This window comes from Chrysemys picta, chromosome 2 (assembly GCF_011386835.1).
Source record: "Chrysemys picta bellii isolate R12L10 chromosome 2, ASM1138683v2, whole genome shotgun sequence".
NCBI lineage: Eukaryota > Metazoa > Chordata > Testudines > Emydidae > Chrysemys > Chrysemys picta.
The window spans coordinates 181,240,683-181,266,243 of record NC_088792.1 but is presented as its reverse complement, the minus strand read 5'-3'; the positions used below and the strand labels follow the sequence as shown (position 1 = coordinate 181,266,243).

The 25,561-nt window shown below is 46.7% G+C and overlaps 1 long non-coding RNA gene across 2 annotated transcripts in view; it reads left to right on the top strand.

Moving 5' to 3' along the window:
- Positions 1-24,430, top strand: part of LOC122174713 (uncharacterized) — a 38,789-nt gene extending 14,359 nt beyond the window's left edge. Inside the window, exons 1-3 of one of the 2 annotated variants that reach the window (XR_010598786.1) lie at positions 3,358-3,466; positions 5,713-5,796; positions 23,785-24,430. This is a non-coding gene — a long non-coding RNA (uncharacterized LOC122174713). Of the gene's footprint in view, positions 1-3,357; positions 3,467-5,712; positions 5,797-23,784 lie in introns of those variants that run through there. The other variant, XR_006176910.2, reaches the window with a different exon arrangement.
- The last annotated feature ends 1,131 nt before the right edge of the window (positions 24,431-25,561 follow it).

Here is a 25,561-nt window from a genome sequence, read left to right as displayed (position 1 = left end):
GATGAGTGATATGGGACAGCGGATATGTCTACACTGCAATTAGAAGTGTGATTTGCAGCGTGTGTAGGCGTACCTGCACTAGCTTTAATTTAGCTAGCTCACTAAAAATAGCAGGAAAGATGCAAGGGTGTGGGCTTAGAAACATGTTTATCACCCAGAATTCCAGGCAGGCTTGTATAGCCTGTGCTGAAGTCACTCTTCTTCAGTGCTATTTTTAGGTTAAACTTAGTGCGGGTATTTCTACCCACATTGAACTCAAATCTCCCAACTGCAGTGTTGACATACCCTAGGACACAGGAGGAGAGAGTGCATCTGAGACTGGCTGGCCAAAAGAAACAGTGAATAATTGATTTCTAGGAATATAATGCACCCTCTCTTTTACTTTAACTGTAACTAAACCTATTTTAAGGAGACAGCTTGCTTAAGTAACTTCTTGTAGGCAGGTACCAAGAGAGCAAAACCCTCTAAGGAGAGCTAATGACTAGAACCTCACCCCACTCGGGTATTCAAACTGAAAGGCACAAACCAAAAGAGTCCTCTCTTCTTGCAGCAAGTGTGTGGTGAGCAAAGGTATGGTTCTGGTGGGCACAATGGGGAGATGCCAAGGGATGAATTCCTGTAGTATCCATTGTGCCAGGCATTGTACAAATGCAGAGTACTAGACAGTCCCTGCCCTGAAGAGTTAAGAGTCTAAAGACAAGACAGACACAGGTTAGGGGGAAGGGACATGACATACCAGCAGAATGACAGTTGCAATCAGAATGTTAGTGGCATAATTCCCCCTCTCCCCCCGGAGGGTTTGGTTTTGTTTATATAAATTCAAGTGGGGTTATGTTAGGAGTGGGTTAGTTAAACAGAAAGACAAAGAAAGGGAGAGGAGAGATGGGGGTGCAGGGTTAGAGAAGAGAGAGGGCAGGTAGAATAAGGCTGAAGTGAAGAGGCTTCCAGGGAGGGGCAAGAGCAAGGTCAGTCAGCACAGGGGAGAGACTGTGCAGCTACAAACTTTAGACAACAGCCTAATGAATGATGTCATCAGGGTCCCTGCTGCTGAGATTGCTCCTGCCAGCTTGAACCACGCCCAAGAGCATGGGCCATGGATGAACCCCCCCTTTGGGGAAGTTAGCCTGCCGGCCCCACCCCTTCCGCCTGAGGCCCGTCCCCCAAGTCTCTCCTCCCCCCCTCGGCCTGAGCCCGGAACCCCCCGCAGCCTGAGCTGTGCCGGCCCGGCCTGAGCCTCCCCAGCAGGCCCAACGCCGGCTGGCCCAACTCCCACTGGCTGGACCAGCAAGCCCCTGGCTGAGCTGAATCCCCACCGGCTTCAGGGTAGGGGGGACAGAACATGGGCAAGGCCACAGCCTTGATACCTGCCACCCCTGCCCAAGAGAACTGAGTTTGAGGGGTGAAGGTGGCTGTGGTCGGTGATAAGTATGCAATGAGAACCGAAGCAAAAGAACCATTAAACACACGCACACACAAGAGGAAAAAAGAGAAAAATCTGTTTATTTTCTGATTAGAATAAGATTAAGGTTTGGTCTACACTACAGAGTTAGATTGACGTAAGGCAGCTTACATCAACCAAACTATGGAGGCGTCTCCGGTACACTGTTCCTCCTGTAACTTTAACTCGGTGAGAGGCATAATGCTTAGATCAATGCAGTTAGGGCAATGCTGTGTCAGTGTAGACACTGAATTGCTTACATTGACCTATGTGGCCTCCAAGAGGTGTCCCACAATGCTCTGGCCACCGTTTTGAACTCCACTGCCTGGCAGCCAGGTACATGCCCTTCCCCTTTTGAAGCCCTCGGAATTTTTTTAATTGCTCTTCCTGTTTGCTTGGCATGGAGAGCTAACATAGCAACTGCCCAGCTAACTTTGCCAGCTCCATGCAGCAAACGTGCTCCTGCCTGGAGTACATGGAAGGTGGGAGATCTCATGGGTCTGTGGGGAGAGGAAGCTGTGTAGGCACAGCTCCGATCCAGCCATAGGACCGTCGACATCTACGGCCAGAGCCCTCAGGGCACGGAGGAGAAGGGGCATGACAGGGACATGCAGCAGTCCCATGTGAAAATCAAGGAGCTCTGGTAGGTATACCAGAAGGCAAGGGAGGCAAATAGTCACTCTGGTGAAGAGCCATAGACATGCCACTTTTACAAAGAGCTGCATGCCACCCTCAGCAGCAACCCCACCTGCACTACCAAGTGCCCCGTGGATGCTTCGGGGGAGCTGGAGTCACACACTATGGGCTTGGCTACACTTGAGAGTTACAGCGCATTAAAGGAGCCCCGGGCACCCTAGCTCACTCCCAGTCCACACTGGCAAGGCATGTACAGCACTCTGTCTCCACAGCTACAGCGCTGCTGGTACTCCACCTCGGCGAGAGGAATAACGTTTGCTGCGCCTTGGCCACAATGCATGGGCATCAGTGTGAACGAGGTGTTAGGTTACTGTGCTCTGATCGGCCTCTGGAAATGTTCCATAATCCCCTTAAATCAAGTGGCCACTCTTGTCATTGTTTTGAACTCCTGTAGGAATGCGGAAATGCCCTTTCAAAGCTCCATTTCTGACAGCCGGCATGCAAGCCATTAGTGTGGAATACTGTGTGTGAGAGAGAGAGGTGGGGGGAGGAGGGGTCTGCTGCTGTCTGAACTTACAAGACAGCATGCTGACGTGCTCTCAGCCCCCCAAAAACCCACTCTCTCTCCCCCCACATACACACAACACACTCCCTGTCACACTCCATCCCCCCCATTTGAAAAGCACATTGCAGTCACTTGCATGCTGGGATAGCTGCCCATAATGCACCGCTCCCAATGCCGCTGCAAGTGCTGCAAATGTGGCCACGCCAGTGCGCAAGCAGCTGTCAGTGTGGACAGACTGCAGCACTTTCCCTACTGTGCTCTCTGAAGGCGGGTTTAACTCACAGCGCTCTACATCTGCAAGTGTAGCCATGCCCTACCACAGTGAACCCTGAGGACAAGGTGCTGGACAATTAAGAGGAGAAGTAGGAGTATGTGGGACAGCAGACCAGGGGATCCAATGGCGTGGGGGGCCACAGCCACACATGTGTGGGAGCTATTCCCTTGCAGCCTTGGTTACCCTCAGAGCGAGATATCAGCTAAAATCACCACTGCTTGTGGAAAACAGTGCTAGTATTCAATACAATACCCCTATCTGCTTGTACTGATGCCCCACTGCTATCCCCAACTTGCCTCCTTCCCCCGGGCCATACTCACCATGGCTGGGGTTGCTGCCACGCTCTAAGAGTCCCAAGAGGAAATGAGAATGTTGTGCTTGTAATTTGTGTGGGTCAAGGGGAGTGAAAGCACTGACAATAGTACTTCTGTCCATTGTCTCTTTAGCAGCTGCAGATATGGTCTTCAGAGTCTCTCCATCCACACCAGTGGAGTGGTTTGGTCAGACTAGGAGAAAGAAGGAGGACAAGGGAAGACATGTTCCAGGATGTCCTGTAAGCCTACTGTGCTTTGGATTGTGAGAGAGGGCTTGGAGGGTTGCAATCAATGACAAAATGCAGAGGGATAGCATGGACAGGAGAAATGGGCAGTAAGAGATGATGGTGCAGTTCAGGGAGCAAACAGATATGCTGTGGTCTCTGATTGAACTTCAGGCTCAACCCATCCATGCTCGCCTCCCCCTAGAGCAGGGGTTTGGGACCCCTCAGGGGGTTATTACATGGGGGGTTGCGATCTGTCAGCCTCCACCCCAAACCCCGCTTTGCCTCCAGCATTTATAATGATGTTAAATATATTAAAAAGTGTTTTTAATTTATTAGGGGGGTCGCACTCAGAGACCTGCTGTGTGAAAGTGGTCACCAGTACAAAAGTTTGAGAACCACTGCCCTAGAGCCCATAGAGAACTGCATTCCAGGACCTCCCTACACTTCCCCCTCTACCCCCCCCCCACACACACTTTCCAAGTATCTTCCAGGGTCGCAGCAGTACCCCAAGCACTCTACCATGTAGGAGATTACACACAGTGACAGCCGCACATACATCAACAAGGCTCTCATAGCTGGGTGTATGTGCTTAGGAATTCGCTGTTCCTTCCCCCGTATGTATGAAGTTTACTTCAGCATTACATAGGTATGTTTGCATGGGTGTGGAATAAAAAAATCTATTTGTGGAAACAGAATTTATCTTTATTAATCTCCAACATATGGTAGGTGCTGCTAACATTCACAGATAATAGCAGGTGCATTTGTATTGTTATAGTAGCAAATGTACAGCAATCATTACAAAGTTCGTAGCATGGTCCCCCCCTCAAAAAAACAAAACAATACCAGGGTCCACACACCACAGCAGTACACATTACTCATTGTGGCTCATTGTTAAAATGCTCCTTTAAAGCCTCCCTTAGCCAAATAGCTCCCCATTGAGCTCTTCTTATAGCCCTGGTATCTGGCTGCTCAAATGCATACAGCCAATCCACCTCTGTCCTCAATCCCTGCAGAAACGTCTCGCCCTTTGCTTCACAAATATTATGAAGCACACAGCAGGCAGCTATGACCATGTGGATATTATCCTCACTGAGGTTTAACCTCCTGAGTAGACAGCGCCAGCGGCCCTTCAAATGGCCAAAGGCACATTCAACAGTCATTCTGCACCCGCTGAGCCTGTTGAAGAGCTTCTTGATGCTGTTGAGATGGCTGGTGTATGGCTTCATGAGCCATGGGAGTAAGGGTATGCTGGGTCTCCCATGATCACTGTTGGCATTTCCACATCCCCAGTGCTAATCCTCTGGTCTGGAAAGAAAGTCCCTGCTTGCAGCTTTCTCTACAGGCCTGTGTTCCTAAAAATGTGTTCATCATGCATCTTCTCTGACCAGCCCACGCTGATGTCAGTGAAATGACTCCAGTGATCCACCAGCACTTGCACTACCAAAGAAAATTTGCTTTTTCTGTTGATGTACTCTGTTGCAAGGTGATCTGGTGCCAAAATAGGGATGTGAAATCTCATAAGAAATCTGACGAGGTTCAACAAGGACAAGTGCAGAGTCCTGCACTTAGGACGGAAGAATCCCATGCACTGCTACAGACTGGGGACCAAGTGGCTAGGCAGCAGTTCTGCAGAAAAGGACCTAGGGGTTACAGTGGATGAGAAGCTGGATATGAGTCAACAGTGTGCCCTTGTTGTTGCCAAGAAGGCTAATGGCATTTTGGGCTGTATAAGTAGGAGCATTACCAGTAGATGGAGGGACTTGACCATTCCCCTCTGTTCATCATTGGTGAGGCCTCATCTAGAGTACTGTGTCTAGTTTTGGGCCCCACACTACAAGAAGGCTGTGGGAAAATTGGAAAGAGTCCAGCGGAGAGCAACAAAAATGATTAGGGGGCTGGAACACATGACTTATGAGGAGAGGCTGAGGGAAAAAAAACACCTCAACGAGGGGCGCAGCTACCAGCGCTGGTGCCGTGACTACACTGTAAGGATTGTTATCTTTCTAGGCTGATCTGATCAGAAGATCTCAGGGAGTCTTACAGTTTACCTCCCGCTGAGTCCCCCTTTTAAGCGCATTAATCAGAGCTGACCCCAAATGAATAACACATGCACAAATGTAAAACAACCAACAACACTTTATTTGCTAAGGGGAGAGGAAGGAAGGGAAAGGGGAATGGATTAATGATTCTGGAGATTCGGAATAATACACAGGCACACACCTGCACTTATAATACAAGATGTTCTTCTACCTTTACAGACGTTAGCGATAAAGGGGTTGCAGGATCCAGATGACAGAAGCCAGCGATGAACACTGACCGTGGACGACAGATGAAATAGACAGGTACGTATCCCTATCTTAACTCCCACCCTAACCCGCTTTGCATCGTCCTGAGTGCGCGATTGATCTAAGTAATCGGACCAGGTCCGTGTATGCACGTTTGCTTTCCCAAAACAACAAACAAACAACCCCAACTTAACTAGTAAATAACTATTGCAGGCCAATAGCTAGTGCCAAGATTGTACCACACTACGAGAGAGAGCTAGACACCTGAACCTCTGACAGCTCAAAAGCTGGGAGCCAGGGCCCCTGGCCCCTCCCCTCATTGGTCTTTATAAGGAGCTGTTGCTGGGCAAGGTCAGATTCCTGCTCTTTCCATTTTCCCACCTTTTCCGAGGAACAAGAACCTGACCCACCTTGTCACCTTGTCCTTTTACCAAAACAAAATGGCCTTTTGATTTACAGAACTTATTTTAACTTTTATACATAATAATTTGGCAAACATGTAAACTGAAATTAACAACGCAGCCACGCTAAAGCGTAGCCACGGCAGCGCTTTAATGTTGCTAGTGAAGACGTGCCCGGAATGATTAGTGTGTGAACCGTGTTCACCCACAGGTGATAGGGTGTTTTTGTCTTTTATCATTTTCTTGTGAGAGTTCATTCGAATGTAGGCCTGGGCGGCACATAATGGAGGCTGGGGAAGGCAAAGCTGCCGGGGGTGGGGGTAGTGGTGGATTATTGCCTGGGTCTACGGGGCCCATGCCCAGGGGCCCTGGCCAATTTGGGGCCCCTGGAAAAATCTCCCACCACCAACCCAGGGCTGGAGGAGTTTTTCCAGTCTCTGGGCCACAGCTTGGTGAGGGGAGGGGGGCACAGAAAGGAGTGAGTGGGGGGCGGGGCCTCAGGTGAATGGGCGGAATGAGGTAGGTGATGGGCGGAGTAGCAGCCATTGGGTGGCCCTGACTGAGCTCTCAGCCTTCCCTCGCGGTGGGGCCATGGGGGAAGAGGGGGCTGAGAGCAGCGAGTGGGGGCATGGTCTTGTCTGGAAGAGGTAGGGTAGGGGATTAGTCTCCCCATAGGGAAGCTTCACCCTCCGCCCATGAGTGTAGTGATTGGTTTCACCCACATCGTTATTGTGGCATTTAGTGCACTGGATGAGGTAGAATTCATGCTGGGGTAGGAATGTGTAGGATCCATGGATCTTGAAAGGTGTGTTGTGGATGGTGTGATGATTGGGATCGTTGTAGCAGTGGAAATATGTCTGCAGGTTTTGCATCTGTTGTTCTGGCAAGGTCTGGTGCCAACTTACGTTACCTTTCCCAGACCCAAAGAGCCCTGTGTGGCTCAAAAGCTTGTCCCTCTCACCAAAAGAAGCTGGTCCAATAAAAGATTCTCACTCAGCTTGTCCCCTATCGATATTCTAGGTATTTGACTTCCTCCTCTGCCTGCTGTTATATTTCTCTTCCTCTTGCCATCCACCACCCCTATTTATATCACCTCTTTTTCCGGTATGATGTCCTGATTTTTATTCGGTTGTCTTCAGAAGGTATCATTAATAATCAAAGATATCTCACTATCATTTACATACTGTGACAAAGTTCCTCCTCTATCTTGGTGGGTCCTGCGCTTAGTGGCAGATTTTCTTGCCTCAGAGATTCAGCATGTAGTTTGGGGAACAGCCCAGAGACCTTCCCCTCTGGAAGAACCCACAGTCCAGGTCAATTGGGAGGTTTGGAGGGAACCCGGGCCCGCCCTCTACTCCGGGTTCCAGCCCAGGACCCTGTGGACTGCAGCTGTCTATAGTGGCTCCTGTAACAGCTGCAGGACAGCTATAACTCCCTGGGCTACTTCCCCATGGCCTCCTCCAAACACCTTCTTTAGTCTCACCACAGGACCTTCCTCCTGGTGTCTGATAACGCTTGTGCTCCTCAGTCCTCCAGCAGCACACCCTCTCTGCTCCTTGCACCTCTTGCTCCCAGCTCCTCACACTCGGACCACAAACTGAAGTGAGCTCCTTTTTAAAACCCAGGTGCCCTGATTAGCCTGCCTTAATTGAGTCTAGCAGCTTCTTCTTAATTGGCTCCAGGTGTCCTAATTAGCCTGCCTGCCTTAACTGGTTCTAGCAGGTTCCTAATTACTCTAGTGCAGCCCCTGCTCTGGTCACTCAGGGAACAGAAAACTACTCATCCAGTGACCAGTATATTTGCCCTCTACCAGACTCCTGTACCCCATTGGTCTGGGTCTGTCACATATCCCTCCCCCCTGCTCAACGCCAAGGGGTTGGGCAGCTTGGGACACCAGACAGTGCACACGTGACAAGCCATCAGCGTTGCCATGACTGCTCCCTGCTCTGGGTTGCACACGGAACTGGAAAGGTTGGAGGGATAAGAACCATCTGGTCACCCTTGTGTTCTTCTCCTTGTTCCACTGCATCCATTGAAGAGGGGCATGGTCGGTCACGAGGACAAATCTGCGCCCGAGCAGGTGGTAGCGCAATGTTTCCATGGCCCATTTTACCGCGAGGCATTCTCTCTCCACCACTGCATATTTTTGTTCCCTTGGAAGGAGTTTCCGACTGAGGTATAGAATTGGGTGTTCCTCCTCCCCAACCATCTGTGATAGAACTCCAACCCTACTTCCGATACATCCGTCTGCAGGATAAACTCCTTGGTGAAATCAGGGGCTATCAGTACGGGGTTATTGCAGAGGGCAGTCCGTAGGTCTGTGAATGCTTCCTCTGCTGCGTCAGACCACCTCACCAGATCAGGTCCACAGGCTTTCACTAGGTCTGTCAGGGGGCTTGCCCTTGTGGCAAAGTGGGGGATAAATCGTCGGTAATACCCCCCACACACCTAGGAACGCCCGGACTTGTTTCTTGCGACTTGGTTGGGGCCAATTTTGGATGGCCTCTAACTTGTTCACTTGGGGTTTTACCAGACCTTTTCCCCCCAATGTAGCCAAGATATTTGGCCTCTGTAAACCCTACAGCGCACTTGGCAGGGTTTGCTGTAAGGCCAGCTCGCCTGAAGGTATCGAGGACTGCCTCCACCTTCTCCAGGTGGGTTTCCCAGTCTGGAGTATGAATGACCACATCGTCCAAGTAGGCAGCAGCATAATTGTTATGCGGGCGTAATAGCTTGTCCATGAGGCGCTGAAGATAGCTGGGGCCCCATCTAGTCCTAAAGGGAGGACAGTATATTGGGAAAGACCCTCTGATGTAGAGAATGCAGTCTTTTCCTTTGCGTCTTCTGCAAGGGGAATCTGCCAGTACCCCTTTGTCAAGTCTAGGGTAGTCAAGTACCGGGAATTAGCCAGACGGTCCACTAGCTCATCTATGCGAGGTATGGGGTATGCGACGAACTGGGATACTTCGTTTAGTCGCCGGAAGTCGTTGCAAAATCTTGTGGTGCCATCAGGTTTGGGCACCAGAATGATTGGGCTGGACCACTGACTGTGGGATTCTTCGATGATCCCCAACTCCAGCATTTTTTTTTTTACTTCTGCTTTTATTTCCTCCCTTTTTGCCTGCTGGCACCCGATAGGTCCTCATTGTTACTCTGGCCCCAGGGTTCATGAAAATGTGGTGATATGTCTCGGTTGTTCAACCTGGTTTTGTCAAGAACACATCTTGGTTCCGGAAGATCATCTCAGAAACCTCATTCTTCTGGTCATGTGTTAAATCGGGAGACACTCTCACCTGTTTGGAAGGCTTGTTTTCCTGGGTTAGGTCTTTTTCGACCGTTGTGCATGCCAGGGTTTCAGAAGGTTAACGTGATAAATCTGTTCTTGTTTTCTGTGTCCTGGCTGCCGCACCTTGTAGGTTACTTCCCCCACGGGTTCAACCACCTCATAGGGCCCCTGCCATTGGGCCAGAAGCTTGCTTTCTGCCGTGGGTACCAACACCATAACCCGATCCCCTGGTTCGAACTGTCACACTTTTGCCTGGCGATTGTAATAGGGTCGCTGGGCCTCCTGTGCCTTCTCCAAATGTTCCTGTACAATAGGGGTAACCCGGGCTATCCGGTCTCGCATCTGCATTACATGCTCTATTATATTTCTCCCCTCATTGGGTTCCTCTTCCCAGATCTCTTTGGCGATATCTAGTATGCCACGGGGGTGACGCCTGTATAATAACTCGAAGGGGGAAAACCCAGTTGAGGCCTGTGGTACCTCCCAGATAGCGAACATAAGGTAGGGTAGTAGGGTGTCCCAATCCTTCCCGTCCCGACTTACCACCTTCCTTATCATAGCCTTGAGGGTTCGGTTAAACCTTTCTACCAACCCATCAGTCTGCGGATGGTAGACCGAAGTTTTCAGGGTATGTATATGGAGCAGCGTACAGAGGTCCTTCATTAGCTTCGACATAAATGGGGTTCCTTGGTCGGTTAATATCTCCTTCAGTAGCCCCATTTGGGCAAAGATCCCCACCAGCTCTTTGGCAATAGTTTTAGAGGCCGTATTCTGCAGGGGGACGGCTTCTGGGTAGCGAGTAGCATAGTCCAAAACAACAAGTATATATTGGTGACCCCGAGCCGTCTTCTCCAGGGGTCCCACTAGGTCCATGGATATTCGCTTGAAGGGGACCTCTATGATGGGAAGGGATACTAAAGGTGCCCTCAGGTGGGGACGGGGACTGTGCAGCTGACACTCCGGGCAGGAGGCACAGTACCTCCACACTTCTTCATGTACTCCGGGCCAGAAGAACCGTCGTAGGACTCGTGCCAGGGTCTTCTCTACCCCCAAATGCCCCCCAAAAAGATGACTATGAGCAAGACTTAATACAGCGTTCTGGTGTTTTTGAGGTACTAGGATCTGCTGTACCTTCTGCCCCTGTACTGGTGCAACCCGGTATAAGAGATCCTTCTTCATTATGAAGTAGGGTCCTGTTCCCTGGGTTTTTCCTTCCACGGGGACCCCATCTATTTCAGTCACCTCCTTCCTAATGTTGTCATACCTTGGGTCTTCTGCCTGGTCCCGTCCAAAATTTCCTCTCCCGGGGCTAATCCCAAGATCTAGGGGCCCAGTCTCTGTTGCCTCTACTGGTTCAGAAGCATTAGGGTGGGGGTCAGACTCAGGTGCTTCTCCCTCCTGCATGGCCTCCTTTTCAGCTGCGTGGGTCCACCTACCTACAAGAGCGACCCTCTGGCTTTGGGTCAGTATTTGGGTTCCCAAGGCCTTAGCTGCCCTTCTTTCCCTTTGTCTTTCTACCCTGTCTGGGAGTGGAGAACAAATCTGGGGATATTTCAGAGAAGATTGGGGGTTGACAGTCTGCTGTGGATGCCTCATCAATTTTAGGGTCCCCATCTTTCTCCAATCCCCCAACTGGGAGTAAGTTTCCAAACCCTGGGAAGTCCCTCCCTATGAGCACCCAGTATGGGAGTTTAGGGACTACACCTGCTGCTACCTCAGTAGTGTTCCCTTGGATCTCGATTTTTACTGGGATGGTGGGGTAGTAACTAACTGTCCCATGGACACGTTATCCCCGTACGTTTAGCCTGCAGCAGCTGACTACGCTTCACGAGCTTCCCTGAGATAAGCATGATGGCACTCCCCGAATCAACCAGTGCCGTAGTCCCTACCCCATTTAGTTTCACTGGTCTGGTATACATATGTGGGGTTAGTGAGACCCCCACAAGATGGATTAGGGAGCATGGATCTGCCCAGTTCCCCAGGTTACACTGCATAGGCTCCTCAGCATTGGGACACTGTGCAGCTATGTGTCCCCACTCCCCGCAGGCATAACATCTGTATGGAGCCCTAGGCGTTCCCCAGTCTCTTGGTTTGGGCAGTCTAAAATCACGATCCTCTTCTTCCTCAGTGCTTCGACTCTTTGTGGCCTCTGATGGGCCTTCAGCCTCTCTCTTTTTCCACCTGAGCCCTCCTGGTGGCCCAGTCACCCGAACTTTAGGGCTTGGTGCTGCTAGTTTAACCCAGGGTGCCTCTTCCTTAACTGGTCGGGTCAGCTCCCTCGCTGTCTTTCGCCTCTCTACCAGGGCGACAACCTCGTCATAGGTGGAGGGTTCGTTCTGGCTTACCCAGGCACAAAGGTCTGGTGGTAGTCCCCTCGTGTATCGGTCGATGACCAGAACCGCTAGTATCTCTTCCGGACTCCGGGACTCTGTTTGCAACCACTTTCGTGCGAGATGGAGGAGGTCATACAATTGGGAGCGTGGGGTTTTATCTTCCTGGTACCTCCAACCGTGATACTGCTGGGCCCGCACTGCTGTCATTACCCCAGATCTGGCCAGGATCTCTGCTTTCAGATGGGGGTAGTCTGCCGCAGCCTCTTCAGGCAGATCATGGTAGGCCTTCTGGGCCTCCCCACACAGGAATGGGGCAAGGATGCCAGACCACTGATCTCGAGGCCAGGCTTCCCGTAGGGCTGTCCTCTCAAAGGCCAGAAGGTATGCCTCTACATCATCCTCCCATGTCATTTTTTGCAGCCAATGGCTGACCCCTATGAGCCGCGTCCCATCATGGCTGCGATTCAGCTCTGTAAGGGACTTTATCTGGTTTACCAGTTCCCGCAACATAGCTCGGCCTTGAGCAGCCTGGTCCATCAGCAGGCGATTAGTCTCTTGCTGCAGCCACACTGCCTCCTGTTGGGTGGCTGTCTGGACACGGGTAGCCTCCTGCTGGGCCGCCGTAGCTTGTATCAGTGCCCGCACTACATCATCCATTGTGGTGAAAAAAAATAAACCCTCTCCCTTTTTGTTGTTTTTTTTTTTTTAATCCTCCTCCTTCTTCCGCCGCGCTGTGCACCCCAAGATCCCACTCTTAACACCACTGTGACAAAGTTCCTCCTCTATCTTGGTGGGTCCTGCGCTTATTGGCAGATTTTCTTGCCTCAGAGATTCACCATGTGGGTTGGGGAACAGCCCAGAGACCTTCCCCTCTGGAAGAACCCACAGTCCAGGTCAATTGGGAGGTTTGGGGGGAACCCGGGCCCGCCCTCTACTCTGGGTTCCAGCCCAGGGCCCTGTGGACTGCAGCTGTTTATAGTACCTCCTGTAAGAGGTACTGTAAGCTGTATGAGAGCTATAACTCCCTGGGCTACTTCCCCATGGCCTCCTCCAAACACCTTCCTCCTGGTGTCTGATAACGCTTGTGCTCCTCAGTCCTCCAGCAGCACACCCTCTCGCTCTCTGCTCCTTGCGCCTCTTGCTCCCAGCTCCTCACACTTGCACCACAAACTGAAGTGAGCTCCTTTTTAAAACCCAGGTGCCCTGATTAGCCTGCCTTAATTGAGTCTAGCAGCTTCTTCTTAATTGGCTCCAGGTGTCCTAATTAGCCTGCCTGCCTTAACTGGTTCTAGCAGGTTCCTAATTACTCTAGTGCAGCCCCTGCTCTGGTCATTCAGGGAACAGAAAACTACTCATCCAGTGACCAGTATATTTGCCCTCTACCAGACTCCTGTACCCCACTGGTCTGGGTCTGTCACAATACATTACACACTGCCTTAAAAAACAGTGCCGAAGCAGGTAGCACAAAGAATTCTGAGGTGTCAGACCCAAAGGGGCTTGTTGTACATGAATTAGTGGAAACATCTTGTGGAAGGGATCCGTTAAGTGCAAATCCATCCACCAGAGAAGACCAATTTGGGAAGTTGCCATGACAATCCTAGGATTATTTTGACACTCTCAGAAGCCTCCTTTTTATAGTCTGCCTATATTTCAAGAATAATTCCATCAATAAATCCCTGAAAGGGTCTTTGAAACTGAAATACAGTACTCTAATTATTGCGTCATAGAAAAGGAATGTAAAGATCCCTTAAAACGCTTCTTTAGGTTCCAATATTTCTGCTGCTGGAAGCCCGTGAATTCAATCTACCTCCTGTAGGTTACAGCTATTTGCCAGCAGTCACATTATTTGCACCAGATCAACCTTTGTAAAAATGCATATTGTCAGGGATAAAATCCCATAGTTAAAGGATGTAATAATTCACTGGCAACTGTGATTATTTCTGCTTGTTACTTCAGAAAACATTTCTTTCTTTTATGGTAAAAAAGTAAAAATCCTTCTATCTTTTAAGTTTTATTACATTTTGCAATATCATCCAGAAGATTTGCTTATAAGTTAACATACTATGCATCTTTTTCTGCATAATCCAATTCTATTTAACTGGCTTTGACTCCACTCAGGATTTTTGTAATATTGGAAGATTATTTTATGTCAAAGAGATTTCAAAAATTCAGCGGCTAGGATGCTTTGTAATCTCTTCATGCACAGAAAATGCATTTGATAAAATCAAATAGTGCTACTTTTTTAAACAAAATCTTTTTAGCCTGGATAAACATTTCCACCATCTGTTATACTTTAAGAGAATCATATAAAAATGTAAGTGATAACAAATGGTCTTATCTACCTAAGATACTTATGGCTGCCCTTTCTGTATTTTTCTTTTTGCAGCAGTGAACTAATTTCTAGACCTATTGGGAGGAAAAAAAAAAAAAGACAATTCAGTGAAAATGCAAAATAATTTTTAGAGTAAATGTGTTTTTTTATAGTTAGCAAGGCTTTAGTCTTGAAAATAGTATGTGACTATTTAGCAATAGATGTTCTTAAGCCTTTTACAGAGGATTTTTTTTTCTAATTATACATTAATAGTCAGGATGATTAAGTTTTATGTAGACTTCTAGCTTCCAGTAGATATATTTGATTGACATAATTGGTGTGTCAGTTATGGAGTGGAATGATAAATCAATGGGGTACAGTGATTCCTAGCTACAAACTATATGGGAATATTAAGCTGCAGGTGAATTTCTAAGAATAGTTTATTATCTTCAAAAGAGACCCTAGATGCTACCCAAAGATCATTATAGTGGAAGTGACCACAGGAGTGATGACTGAAGAGTTATGTTTAATTTCCTAAATAATGATGATCCTTTAGAGCAAACTAATTGTTTTAAAAGAAAATATTTTTAAAACCAAGAAAGTGATCAACAATCAACTGAAGGGTAAATAAATAAATAAATAAATAAATAAAATAATCTAACCACCACAGCCATAGTGCCAATTTCTGATCTCAGATATTTCAGTGTAAATCCAGAGTAACTCCTTTTAAGGATTAAAGTTACTTCAGATTTACTTTGCTACAACCAGCACTTCATCTGAAGGCTATTTAATGACCTGTGTTAGAGTCAGACGGTGTGTTATTTTTAGCAAAAAAAAAAAAAAAAAAAAAAGCCAAACAAGTAATAGGAGAAGAACAACACTTACTTTGCAGAGGCTTGAATAACAACGGAGAGTGCTAAGCGCTGAGGGGGGAAGAGTCAGACCTATAGAGTGCAAACATGGACTGTTGAAATGTGCACACTGCAGAAGTTTCTTTATGTAATTCATACCCCATTTCCCCCTCCCACTGAAACTCTAAGGCCAGGTCTATACTAAAACTGTTGCCAGCAAAAGAATATTCTTTCTATACTAGCAAAAGCCCTAGTATAGACTCAGTTATGTCAGCATAAAAATGCTTTTGCAAGTATAAAACTTATTTTGTTTAGGAAACAGACGTAGGCTACACTAAAAAAAAAAAAAAAAAAAAAAAAAAAAAGCAGTCTTGCTGGGATAAGCTACACTAGGAGGGTTTGGTGGTACAGCTGTACCAGCCTAGATTTACTGGCAAAGACGTTACTGCATATACCCCAGCTATGCTGAAGCAAGTTCTTTTAATGGCCTCATTATATCTTTGTTGTCCATCCTTAAAACCACCATATGGTGTCAATAAATAACTTCACGGAGTGCTTACTATCCCCTACAACATAAATAAGCCCAGAATTAACTAAGGATAATTAAGCCAATCACAAGCATATTGGAAACACATGTTTAACAATTAGAGCGGGAGCTTCAAGCCAAGTATCTGGCAGTTGCCTGATTGCTGACAAGAGCTGGGATATTTCATAAATGCATTGCTAATAATTCTAGCATCACAAAGCTGCATAGTCTTATTGTGAAAAATGACTCACGAGTGTATATAATCTGTTTGAAATGCATTATGGGAAATGTTTCTCCTTATAAAGGAATATAGCAAGATATATCATTTCATTATATGGAAGATAATAGTATTAGTGTAAAGTGGACTGTTTTATTGAGTTACAATGCAATATTGGATGGTAACTTTCGTTTCTGTAAGGATTACATAGAAGAGAAAAGGCAAGGAAGCTACAGACAGTCTGTGTAAAAATCTACATCCCTTATTCCCTCAGACCCCACTTGTCCTATTAAACTTGGTCTGTTACCTGTTTATTCCTATGCTGCCACCAGCAGAGAACAAAGATGCAAAACACTTCCAGCTCAGTTAAGAAAATAACTGAGAGAATAATATGAAGGGGAAAGGAGTCCAGGAGAGCTGGCTGAATTTTAAAGAATCCTTATTGTGGTTGCAGGAACAAACCATCCCAATGTGTAGAAAGAATAGTAAATATGGCAGGTGACCAGCTTGGCTTAACAGTGAAATCCTTGCTGATCTTAAACACAAAAAAGAAACTTACAAGAAGTGGAAGATTGGACAAATGACCAGGGAGGAGTATAAAAATATTGCTCAGCCATGCAAGAGTGAAATCAGGAAGGCCAAAGCACACTTGGAGTTGCAGCTAGCAAGAGATGTTAAGAGAAACAAGAAGGGTTTCTTTAGGTATATTAGCAAAAAGAAGAAAGTCAAGGAAAGTGTGGGCCCCTTACTGAATGGGGGAGGCAACCTAGTGACAGAGGATGTTGAAAAAGCTAATGTACTCAATGCTTTTTTTGCCTCTGTCTTCACGAACAAGCTCAGCTCTCAGACTGCTGCACTGGGCAGCACAGGATGGGGAGGAGGTGACCAGCCCTCTGTGGAGAAAGAAGTGGTTCAGGACTATTTAGAAAAGCTGGATGAGCACAAATCCATGGGGCCTGATGTGCTGCATCCGAGAGTGCTAAAGGAGTTGGCGGATGTGATTGCAGAGCCATTGGCCATGATCTTTGAAAACTCATGGTGATTGGGGGAGGTCCTGGATGACTGGAAAAAAGCTAATGTAGTGCCCATCTTTAAAAAAGGGAAGAAGGAGGATCCGGGGAACTACAGGCCAGTCAGCCTCACCTCAGTCCCTGGAAAAATCATGGAGCAGGTCCTCAAGGAATCAATTCTGAAGCACTTAGAGGAGAGGAAAGTGATCAGGAACAGTCAGCATGGATTCACCAAGGGCAAGTCATGCCTAACTAACCTAATTACCATCTATGAGGAGATAACTGGCTCTGAGGATGACGGTAAAGCAGTGGATGTGTTATTCCTTGACTTTAGCAAAGCTTTTGATACGGTCTCCCGCAGTATTCTTGCCAGCAAGTTAAAGAAGTATGGGCTGGATGAATGGACTATAAGGTGGATAGAAAGCTGGCTAGATCATTGGGCTCAACGGGTAGTGATCAATAGCTCCATATCTAGTTGGCAGCTGGTATCAAGCGGAGTGCCCCAAGGGTCGGTCCTGGGGCCGGTTTTGTTCAATATCTTCATTAATGATCTGGAGGATGGTGTGGACTGCACTCTCAGCAAGTTTGCAGATGACACTAAACTGGGAGGAGTGGTAGATACGCTGGAGGGTAGGGATAGGATACAGAGGGACCTAGACAAATTAGAGGATTGGGCCAAAAGAAACCTGATGAGGTTCAACAAGGACAAGTGCAGAGTCCTGCACTTAGGACAGAAGAATCCCATGCACTGCTACAGACTAGGGACCAAATGGCTAGGCAGCAGTTCTGCAGAAAAGGACCTAGGGGTTACAGTGGATGAGAAGCTGGATATGAGTCGACAGTGTGCCCTTGTTGCCAAGTAGGCTAACGGCATTTTGGGCTGTATAAGTAGGGGCATTGCCAGCAGATCGAGGGACGTGATCGTTCCCCTCTATTTGACATTGGTGAGGCCTCATCTGTGTCCAGTTTTGGGCCCCACACTACAAGAAGGATGTGGAAAAATTGGAAAGAGTCCAGCAGAGAGCAACAAAAATGATTAGGGGTCTGGAGCACATGACTTATGAGGAGAAGCTGAGGGAACTGGGATTGTTTAGTCTGCAGAAGAGAAGAATGAGGGGGGGATTTGATAGTTGCTTTCAACTACCTGAAAGGGGGTTCCAAAGAGGATGGATCTAGACTGTTCTCAGTGGTACCAGATGACACAACAAGGAGCAGTGGTCTCAAGTTGCAGTGGGGGAGGTTTAGGTTGGATATTAGAAAAAACTTTTTCACTAGGAGGGTGGTGAAGCATTGGAATGGGTTACCTAGGGAGGTGGTGGAATCTCCTTCCTTAGAGGTTTTTAAGGTCAGGCTTGACAAAGCCCTGGCTGGGATGATTTAGTTGGGGATTGGTCCTGCTTTGAGCAGGGGGTTGGACTAGAAGACCTCCTGAGGTCCCTTCCAACCCTGATAGTCTAGGATTCTACGAATAACATTCAAATCGCTTCTTCACCTTCTAGAAGAAATTCAGAGATGTGTAAGGAGTTTAAATTACATGTTGATGAATGGCCTTAAACTGGTCTCAGGTGGTATTTAAATTACACATCGAGGGACCAGAAGTATTATACCATCTTAGACTCTTCTCTGAATTTGCCCCAATATTGGTATGTGGAGGCGTGGGAAGTTCTAGGATTGTCTAAAGTACATAGCATAAGGCATCTGGGTCCTAATACCAGACTCATCTCTGAGAGCCCTTACTAACTACTGGAAAATCTCCCTACTATCAAATGGGCATAGAAAGGGGGAAAGAATTGCGGTTGCCTAGAGAATACACCAAAGATCTACCTTGGCTCTTCTGTCCAGATGGAAGCACTAGATGTGTGTCTTATTTACCCCTTATGCAATTAGCCTTTAACCTCGCCCTCTATTGCACTTGCTTTACTGATTTTGTTCATTAGTATGATATACTGAAATCAGTGAAATTTTAGAGAGTAGCAGCTAATATAGTACATTAAAACAACAAGGAGTCCGGTGGCATCTTAAAGACTAACAGATGCTGAAGAAGTGATTTTCTACCCACGAAAGCTTATGTTCAAATAAATCTGTTAGTCTGTTAATCTCACCGGACTCCTCATTGTTTTTGTGCATACAGACTAACACAGCTACTGCTCTGATACTTGAATATGGTACATTGAGCACCATAATGGATGTGTTCTGTTGGATGTACCTAGAACATTCACCAGAAGTCATATAATTAAGGTAATCTTTGTTTACGTTATTTCTTCTCATCCTGAACACAAAAGAATCGTGGGTGGTAGAGCTGTGTGAAAAAAAATACATATAATTGGCAAGACCAATGAAAATTCACATTTGCTAGCAACAGAACTATGGAGAAAGGGAGTTTGTTTTTCACTAAGGAATTGACCATTCCACCCAGCCAAAATGCTAGCCAATGCCCCAAATTTGCAGTTCCCATAGTCAGAGGCTTGAAAGACTTTACTTGGGAGCCTCACACCTGGATTTGACTGCACTATTTAAACACTATTAAAACAAAAGCTGAATTCTTCAACAATCTGACTTTCAGGAGCATCACCAATGAAAATCTGCCCAAAATAGATACCCTGCTGTGCAAATCAACAGGGGATTGTTGCGGCGGCATGGCAGCTTCCCACCACGGTGTATGAGGACATGCAGGGAATCCATACATAGAACTGATCAAATAGGTAAAGTGCACATGGGCAAAGATGCATTCCTTCAGATGAGAACCTGGCTGGGGAGTGTAAGGGATTAAGAAACATTGTCTCTGGAAGAAAGGGACACAAAAATCTCTCCAAATCTAGATAGAAGAAACTATGCAGTGCATATGGGAGGACAAACAGAAGTCTAGCAAGAAATAAAATATTCCTTTCTGGTCTCCAAAGAATAGAAAATAGCTGCAAAAATTAGATGACCTGGCAAGCAGGTCATACGAGAATTGCTCATCTATGGAATTCTAAAAAACTACATGCCTGGCTCAGATACTACGATGATGAGGGCAGTATAAACCTGTATATAGACTAGACTAGAAATGGCTTTATAACCTCCTGAATAAAAATCATGGGCCCACAGCCAAATTGTTCACTAAATGTAGAAAGAGCACACAATGCAATCACACCAATGCCCCTTAAACATTTGCAGACATTTTCAAAAAGAAATTGGGTGTAGACACTTACCTATTCCATCTAATGAACATTTCCAACATCCCAGACTTTGTCTCTGGTTTCTCCTACTAGAGTCACTGGACTAGAACATAGTTAGTAAGGAGCAAAATAAGCTGAATTATGTAGATCAGCTCTTGTAGATTTTAGACTTGAAACTGGTCAACAAATCCAGCAATGACAACCCTTATGGAGCAGATGTCTATTTTGGTCTCCCACTTTGATATTACCTCCACACCAGAACAGACTCCAGAAGACATACAGCAACTCATGTCAGTGTCTGAAAATTGGGTAGATTTAAACACTGTTCTCTATGCATCTCTTAATAGTGCCACAATAGGCAAGCCACAGCATATTCAGGGGTGTGTGGAAGGAGAATTTAAGAGTACCACCACTTCCTTACCATCAGAGAGTCAAATTCAGCCCTGATGTAGGCAGGTGCTACCTCTACTGAAGTCAGTGGAGGTGGCCTCAATTATGCTATGGTTCAGTTTATCCCCTAGAGAGAATTCCAGTGCAAAGTAAGCCCATGCATTTCCCATATACCAATAATCACCAACAAAATGATTATGAGCAGCCCCAGCTTCTTCTGAAGAGGAAGTGTGCAGCTAGGTGATCACACACACTTCCTCAGACTGTCCACAGTCTCAAACATTTTTGTCACACACATAAAAGCTGACAGAAAACAGGCTGATTTAAAGAAATCCAGCCTATTTCTAGATACTAGATCAGTAAAACAAGGGATGGCATTTACTGAACATTAATAGCAACAGGTAGGGTGACCAGATAGCAAGTGTGAAAAATTAGGACGGGGGTGGGAGGAATAATAGGCCTCTATATAAGAAAAAAGCCTCAAATATCGGGACTGTCCCTATAAAATCAGGACATCTGGTCACCCTAGCAACAGGGAAATGTATCACCACATTATAGCTCACAGAAGAGAAAACCTTAAAATTACAATGTAGCTACACAAAATAAGAAAAAAGTAGAACACAACTTGAATTAAGAGTGTCCAAACACTGATCTGAGCAGTACTTATCTTTAGCCAATGAGCTACTTTTAATATGAATTAAACAAAGGCAAACAATGTCCTTAACCTAAAACTAGCTGCACTGTAATATACCTAGAAAGACGTCAGATTCATTTATACACAGAATAAATAACTGCATACATGCCTGCATATAATATTTCTACACCATATACCCATGTACCATGGCCATGACTCTTACTCCTCCTCTCTGCCTCTTTGTATAATCATAGTAGTGATGCCAGGCACTAGTCAAAATCTGTACAAAGCCCTGTGCAAACACATAGAGATTACTATTTGAATATAAGGCAGACAAAAGGTGGAAGAAAAGATTTATTCATATTCCTATTATTTATTACAGTCCGTTGAATTCCCTCTCCCACCCCCATCAAAATGTTTTTACAACTAAAAGTGGCTTTTTGACCAAAATGCAAATTTTTACATAAAGTTTTCTGGTTTTCTAACAAAGTGGAAAATAAAAACAAAACAAGTTTAAAAATAAATGTTTTGAAATTTGTTTTTGTTTTTTTCAAAAATCATTCACCCCTACCCCCCCCCCCTTTCTGTTTGGATTTTCCTTAAACAAAACTTCAGAGGAAATGTAAAGTGAATTCCCTTCGCCCCAAAATTTTCCCCAATATAGTTGGTATTTTTCAGTCAGCTCTAATTATTATCTCCAGTTACAGATGGGAAAGTGAGGTACCGAGAAATTAAGTAACTTCCCCAAGATCACTCAGGAAACTTGCAGAAGACTGAACCCAGGTCTCTAAAGTCCCAGACTAGTACCTTAATCAAAAGTCACCTCTCTTCTCTGATTAGGGGATATATTCAATCAGGTGGGTGGGAGGCAGAGGCAGGCTGTGGAAAGAGCAGCCCCTGCCCTCTCTAGAGCACAGCAATGGAAATTTCTTCTGGGCTCTGTATGGAATGGAGGATAGAAGGCATCTTCAACCCTCCCCTTTATGCACCCATGCAAAGGCCAGGGACAATCTGGGCCAAAATGATTCTGCATCAAACATTTCCAGGGTTTTGTGGCTCTATTTTTCAGTCTAATTTGTTTGCCAAATCTTGGCCAGAATAATGTTTTTGGCAATCTAAGCATGCATGCATTATGCTGACTAGAGATGAGCCAGGAGCAAAGCTTCACATCCAAACGCTCCTGAGCTTTAAGAAAATTTGGTTTTATATTCAAACTTCATGGGCCTGATTCTCCTCTCTCTTCAACTGAGTTACTCCTGATTTGAACAAAGAAGAGAGTCAGGTCCTGGTTGGAGCTCAGGACCATCTCTAAGGTCTTGTCTACAGTACAGAGTTTTGTAGACAAAAGTCAGCTTTCGTTGACAAAATAGTGGAGGTGTATACACTACAATGCTTCTTCCGCCAACAAAACTCTTGTGTTTTGCTGACAAAATAAAAGCACCTTAACCAGAGGCATAGAGCTTTTTCAGCAAAGTTATATTGACCAAAGTGTCAGTGTAGACACCACACTTGGTTATGTTGCAGTAATTGGCCTCCAGATGTCCCACAATGCCCATCCTGACCGTTCTAGTTTGGACTCCTCTGCCCCTCACCCAGGTACACAGGCTTCTGCCCCTCCCCCTCTAAAGGTCTGGGAATTTTTGAAATTCCACTTCCTGTTGGCTCAGCATGGACAACTCACATCTCATCTTTCCAGCTGATGATGGTGGCTCCACACAGCAAACGCTTTCCCAGTTTGAGCACACCTGAGTTGTTGGCTCTGCTGGCACCGTGGGGAGAGGAGGCTGTGCAGTCCCAGCTCTGCTCCAGCCATAGGAACTTCGATACCTACAGTCAAATTTCTCAAGGCATGTTAGATAAGGGCTACAAACGGGACACCCATCAGTGCAGTACAAAGATACAATGCAACACCAGATTGCCTCGAAGACCTGTCGGTTATATAAGGAGCTGAACACCATCCTCAGGAACGACCCCACCTCCACTGCCAAGAGCCCCATAGATACTTCAGCGGGGCTGGAGACAGAGGACAGTGGACTGAACCCTGAGGATGAAGTAATGGATGAGGAGGTCAAGTTGGAGGACGATGTGGAACCCACAGCAGAGTCATCTGGTGGTGCAGTGAGTCAAGACCTCTTTTCCACTCTGGAGGGATCTAGCCAGTCCCAGCGGTCCATCTATGGTGTGCATGATGCATGAGAGGAGATGTCTAGTAAGTGCGCTTTTTAAGTGGATGCTGCTCAGTTATGTGAGGTAGAGCTGTCCTAGAAGTGGGTGATGGGACAGAAATGTACAAGACCAGCTGTGTTTGCATGTGCTTCACATTCCCCTGTTCAGCTAAGCAGTGCAGTGGAACAGTGTGTTAATACACACTGAGATTTCATGGAAATCTTCCAGAGAGATCTCTAGGGGGAAAAAACCCCCAACCCTTTCCTGGAGGTACTCACCAATCCTCTACCGCAGGTTCCTTGGCAGAGCTGCTTTGTTCCTTCCCCCAATGTAGAAACTTTTCCATGCCCCTCGGCAATCACTTGTGCAGGGAACAAAGCAGCATGCAGGCAAGCAGCATAGGGACCTTGTCTGAAGCCGCACACATGCAGGAAATGCACCCTTGCATCCTCATTTACCCTCAGGAGTGAGATATTGGCTTCAACGACCCCCACCTGTGGAAATTGGTGGAGGAATTTATAATATTGTCCCTAGTTGCCTACAGTGATTCCCTTAAAAAAACCACTGATATCCTTTGCCCCATCTTGAGTGCACCCCCTGGGTTGAACTCACCATGTTTAGGGTGTTCGCTGAGCTCTGTGCTTGCCAGGGGACAGTGAGAAACTGATTTGTATTTTTAAAAAGATGCATTTTACTATAATGATTCGATGCTGTGCATGCACTAACAGTCAGGGCTGTCTATTGTTTCTTCTGCTTCTATAGACGTGGCCTTCAGGGGAACTCCCTACACACTGGCGGAGTGCCTCCTCCAGATAAAGACGCGACCAAGGAGGAGCAAGGAGGACATGTTTCAAGAGGTGCTCCAATCTTCAGAAGTCGAAAGACAAGAACATAGGGTGTGGAGAGCGACTTTAAAGGAAAATTATAAAATAGAAGGCAGAACAGAAAGGAGAGCTAGGAGTGAATTTTAATGGGCCAGGAGCAGATGATAAAAGCAATGGAGGAGCAAGCAGAGATGTTGAAGTCCTTAATCACACTGCAGGCTGAATTAATGCATGCTCAGCCAATACAGAACTGCTTTCCGTGCCCGCCCCAAACTCCTCCCACACATTCCTTGCAACTTCCCAGCCCGTCTCAGTACTCCCTTCACTCCACCCCTTTGGACAGCTTCCAAAATGATAGCTGGATTTACACACAGCTCTGAGAACCTATGCTGCCCTTCATTATCATCTCCCTTCCCACCAAGCCTTTTGTGTGTGTTGTTAATTGGTATTTAATAAAGAAAAGCACTCTCTGAAAGATAACCAATCTTTGTCTCTTACACATGGTGGTTGCTATTGGAATGAATACAAAGTGGTAATTTGATCATTTGCTGAGTACAAATCACGGTCAGGAATCAAAGTTTTCATGCAAGGTGACAAGTTAAAGCATGGCAGAGTGCTATATAGAAAGACACATTATTGGAGCTCATTGTCAAAATGGTGCCTCAAAGCCTCCCTGATTCAAATAACTCCCGCATTGTGCCCCTCTAATAGCCTTGGTATCTGGCTGCTCAAAATCAGGCACCAGGTGATCTGCTTCTACACTCCACCCTGCGGGAAACTTTTCACCTTTAGCCTAACAAATATTATGGAGCGCACAGCAGGCTGCTGTGACCATGGTAATATTTTCCTCATTTAGGTCTACCCTGTCATAAAGGCAGCGCCAGCGTGCTTTTAATCTGCCACAGGCACATTCTACAGTCATTCTGTACCTGCTCAGCCTATTGTTGAAGTGCTCCTTGCTGCTGTCCAGGTTTCCCATGTAAGGCTTCATGAGCCATGGAATTAAGGGGTACGCCAGATCTCCCAGGATGACTATGGGCATTTCAACATTCCCCACTAGAATCTTCTGGTCTGAAAAGAAAGTCCCTGCTTGCAGCTTTCTGTACAGGCCAGTGTTCCTGAAGGTGCATGAGTCATGCACCTTCTTGGACCACCCTCCGTTGATGTTGGTAAAATGGTCACAGTGATCCACAAGTACCTGCGATACCATAGAGAAGTACCCCTTTCTATTCATGTACTCCATCACAAGATGGTCTGGCACCAAAATTGGAATATGTGCCACCTATAGCGCCGCTGCAGTTAGGGAATACCATTGCCACAAAGCCATCCACTAGTTCACGCACATTGCCAAAAGTCACAGTCCTTTGTAGCAGGATGTGATTAATGGCTCTGCACACTTGTGTTAACACAGCCCCCTCGGTGGACTTCCAACTCCAAACTGATTTGCAACTGAATGGTAGCAGTCTGTGGTTACCAGCAGGGCCGGGTCTAGGTTTTTGGCCGCCCCAAGCAAAAAAATTTTTGGCTGCCCCCAGCCCTGGGCTCTCACCCCCCCACATCAGTGCCCTCCCCCACCTGCACTCCCTGCTGCCCCAGCCCTGGGCTCTCTCTTCCCCCCTCCCACCTGCACCCCCTGCCGCCCATGCCCTGGGCTCTGTCTTCCCCCCTCCCACCTGCACCCCCTGCCGTCCCACCCCTGGGCTCCCCCCCCCCAG